Here is a 4,584-nt window from a genome sequence, read left to right as displayed (position 1 = left end):
TCCCTTGTAATCACATTCCTCATATAACATTCTAGATTATCTGAGGTCGTTATTAACTTTCTAGATAAAAATGGCGGGTAAACATTACGCTCGTTAGCCTTGTGAACCGCCGAATTTACATTTTTGCATAACAAGGAAAGTTGCGCAACAGTATTCCCTTACCTTTAATGTTTTAGTAATATATCGGAAAAAAAAACACCCAAAACTGTTAAAAAAAATGAAAGCCTTTCAGGTATTATATAACACCCAAAGGGACTTTTTTTTAACTTTTTTGTGTTACCTTTATTTATTAAATATCACGTTCTTCACTTAACCTTAAAAATTCAATTCAACGGTAATATCACAAAATAATTTTTAAAAAGCATATCTGTATGATTTCCGATACACAGCCTCGTGTGCTAGAGATGAAAAAAAAAAAAAAAAAAAAAAAAAAAACATTTCGTGCAGTGTTGCCATTGCTTGTTTGGAAATCATAGAGTTTTTTTAATCAGAACCTCACTCACAAATGCTTTTGCAAAATATGAAACAGATAATGAGACAAATTCCAACTTTCAAATTTGGGCTTCCAGATGCCCATATTCGGGTGGAGACGTACGTTATTCAAATTTGGATGGGTCTAGATACCGTGGTTTCATCACAAAGCGAGAAACATGCATACATTTATGCTTGTTCTTCATTTTTAAATTTCTTTAAATATAATACACGGTGATAATATTTGGTGGCAACAATTTGAAAAGTGATTCAGAATGTTAAAATTTTCGACCCAAAATGCCAAAACGAAATTAATAGCCCTTCTGGGCATGGTTTCTGCGTTTATGTATAGTTATGCTTTTCGACCAGTCAAATGCTTCGATTAAACATGAAATATTTAATCGAAATATTTCATGTTTAATCATTAATCCTGTCCTTGGATGGCTCTGCAGTAGGAGAATTTCGATAATTACGGGTGGAAAAAGAGTCTCAACAAATTGTGTTCTCAAATTTTAACTTAAAATTCTACGATCATTTTATGTTTCAATAACATGCTTTGTTGTTGTTTTGTTAGGAGAAAGCGGCAATTTGCCTAGAACGTCTATTAACCTCGTTTTGTCATTTTGCATCGTCCACTATAAAACGACGTTTAACTTTTCAAATTGTTGCCACCAAATATTAGAGCCCTGCGTTATATTTAAAGAAATCAATTAATAAAGAATCTGCATGCTATGAATATATGTAGTATGTTTCTCTCATTGTGAAAAAATAATGGTACCTAGAGACATCAAATTTTGAATAACTCCAGATGCTCTCGAATATGGGCATCTGGAAACCCAAATTTGGGAATCTGGAATTTATTTTATTATTTTTTTTTCATATTTTGAAAACTTTAATGAGTTTTTGATTAACAAATTAAGCGATTTCAAAGCAAGCAATGGCAACACTGCACGAAAAGAACCGTTTTTTATCTCCAGCGTGCGAGACTGTGTAACGGAAAATCTAAAGATATGCTGTTTTTAAATATTTTGTGATATTAGTGTCGAACTGAATTTTATGCTGGGGTCTTAGTACCTTTTGAATGATTTTTATTTAAGAACTTTCACCTACTTTTTATGAATAATATAAAGGGTTTTTATAAGACAAAATGATTTTAAGCTGAAAAAAATTTTTTGCTAGTATTTTTTTTTAATTTCAATTTTTTTGAAAAAAATTAATAATTAAAAATTCTTTCTTCTCCTACAATGTTCGATGTTTTTGCCCAAAAATTGTTTAATGTATTTATTAGAGTGTTCTTAATAAATTTAAAGACTCATTTTCTAATTAATGAATTAGTTTCTGAGAAAAAATAAAAAGTACATTTTTATATAAAAACTTAAAACAAATATGATCTCAATCCCATTTTCACTTCCAATAATTCTTCTTTCCATTATTTACAAAACCCATCCTTGTTTCTATTAAGTACATAATTTTAAATAATCAGTAAAAATATTAAATAATTTAGTTTCTACATAAATTGCAAGCTTTTGTTTAAAACCTTATCTGGCTAAAAATATTGCAAAAAATCATTAAAATGCAAGTAGAATTTTGCTTTACCTGTTATTTTTAAGCTTTCAAAACAATTTTAATACATGAATTAATTATAATATATTTTATGAAAGTTTTATAATCAGTATTAATAATGATAATTTGTCGTTTTATTCATTTTTACTTCCTTGTACGAAGTAAAAAGGAAGTATTGTAATCGCGAAAATTTTCAGGCATCATATTTCAACGAAAATATCCATTTTGACCGCTATCGAATGCAATTTAACGATGTTTTTGCGTGACATCTGTAAGGTCAGAATAAAAGACTCGTTTTCCCCAAAAAAATTGTAAACTGATTTAAAATGAATGCTGAAGGGAATTTTCGTGGCGTCTGCGCGTACTTACGTATGTACGTATCTCTCATAACTCAAAAACGAGTAGCCCCAGAACGTTGAAATTTTGTATATAGGACTGCTATAACATCTAGACGTGCAACCTCGTATTTTATTTGCAATCGGCCGCACCAAACATATGTCTGTAAACCGGCTCAGGGTTCTTTACTCTTGTATGTTTGTAAGTTGTGCATTTTTTGCTTTAAAAATGATTGAATTATGTTGTTCTTATCTTCCGGTTAAGGTTTTTATAACTTTAGTAAATCTGCATGCAATATTTGTGGAATTATCAACAATTTAAAAGTTGTTTAAGTGCAGCTAAGCCTAATTATTTTTGCGAGGGCGGGCATGTTTGTTTACATTTCAAGCTTGACAAAATAACGTATTTGTGGCCAACTAAGCTTCGCAACAACAAAGATAACGCCTTCTTTTATTATTGCGAATTAAATCATGTTTAATCCATTTTGGAATTTATTCGAGGAACAAGTGTTTAAGATTTATTTCGTAATTTTTAATATAGATATTTTGAGCTTTTATGTATTTTTGCCTTGTCGGGAAGCGAGAACTGAATTAATCGAATGAGAAATGCTAAATCGGCTATGAAAAACTGTTTCTTTTCTGTTTTGTTTGCTTAATTTCTTTTATACATCATTTTAGATTTATTATAGTATTTGAATAGAATATGTGGCAACGATTAGATAATTCTTCCGATAATATAAATTTATATGCATTCTGAGTTATGAACTAAATGTAACGCTGTTACGTGAACCTAGCGCCAGAGTGTCGCTATGGTAACAAATATAGTGAATTTTAAAGAGTGCATTTATTCTATTGTGGTTTATGCGCTATCGACGAAGTATATTTAATTCAATCCACTAAGTTTAAATGAAATGCAAGAAAAATTCATATAATTTAATATTATATGCAGTAGTCATGTGGTGAACACATCAGATTTCTTCAGAAAGCAAAATTTGAATTTTTAAAACAATTTATTTAAAACCGTTCAACAGCATATGTAATTTCTTCTCTTATTTCAGGCGTATATGAATTGCATTTTAAGTTAATTTAGGTGTATTTTAGTTAATTAAAGTGTTTAATGTTTGTTCCAGCACTATTTCAATAATGCTGCCGTCAGTAACCTGATCACTTTCATTACACCACCTCTTTCTGTTCGTGTCTTATCACAAATAATTCAAGTTTTTGAATAAGCATAAAAAAGTTGACACGTAACAATATTTGTTGAGTTCAATATATGTATATATAAACTTTTCTGAATAAAAGTGAAAAAACATTTTTTTTCCAACTTCAATTTGTATTTAAATAAATCAATTTATACACATAAACAGAGTTTGTTGATAGTTGGGATGATATTTAATTACACTCCTTTTCATTAACATTGATTTTTAGTAAGTTACTGAAAAAAGTCAAGTGTTAAAAGTAAAAAAAAAAAAAAAAAACTCTGATGTGTACACCACATGACTTCCTTGTACGGAATATTAAATTATACGCTTTTTTCTTGCATTTTATTTAAACTTATTAGATTGAATTAAACCTACTTCGCTGACAGAGCATAAACCACAATAGAATAAATGCATTCTTTAAAATTCACTTTGTTTACCATAGCGACACTCTGGCGCTAGGTTTACTTAATAGTATTATATTTCGTTCATATTATAACTCTGAATGCACAAAATTTATATCATTTAAAGAATTATCTAATCGTTGCCACATGTTCTATTCAAATACTATAATAAAGCTAGAACTATGTATAAAAGAAATTAAGCAAACAAAACAAAAAAGAAACAGTTTTTCACAGACGATTGAGTATTTCTCATTCAATTAATTCATTCTCACTCACTAGCGAAAAGGCAAAAATGCATAAAAACTCAAAATATCTGTATTAAAAATTACGAAGTAAATCTAAATTTCGAGGAAATAAAACGCTTATTTCCTCGAAAAAATTCAAGAAAGGATTAAGCATGATTTAATTGGCAATAATAAATGAATGCGTTATCTTTGTTGTTGCGAAGCTAAGTTTCTCTAGATTGGCAACAAATCCACTAGTCTTCTGTTTCAAATGTAAACATCAATGGCCGCCATCAAATTAGGCTTAGCGGCACTTAAACAATTTTAAAGTTGTTGATAATTCTAAAAATATATATACAGATTTAGTAAAGGCATGAAACCCTTAACC

At 29.2% G+C, this 4,584-nt stretch overlaps 1 protein-coding gene across 1 annotated transcript in view; it reads left to right on the top strand.

Moving 5' to 3' along the window:
- Positions 1-4,584, top strand: part of LOC118180047 (acetylcholinesterase-1-like) — a 320,676-nt gene that overhangs the window by 80,910 nt on the left and 235,182 nt on the right. The window lies entirely within an intron of this gene.

This window comes from Stegodyphus dumicola, chromosome 8, assembly GCF_044657685.1.
Source record: "Stegodyphus dumicola isolate Sdum_Otavi_A_Nest chromosome 8, ASM4465768v1".
Taxonomy (NCBI): domain Eukaryota; kingdom Metazoa; phylum Arthropoda; class Arachnida; order Araneae; family Eresidae; genus Stegodyphus; species Stegodyphus dumicola.
This window is presented reverse-complemented; position numbering and strand designations above follow the sequence as displayed.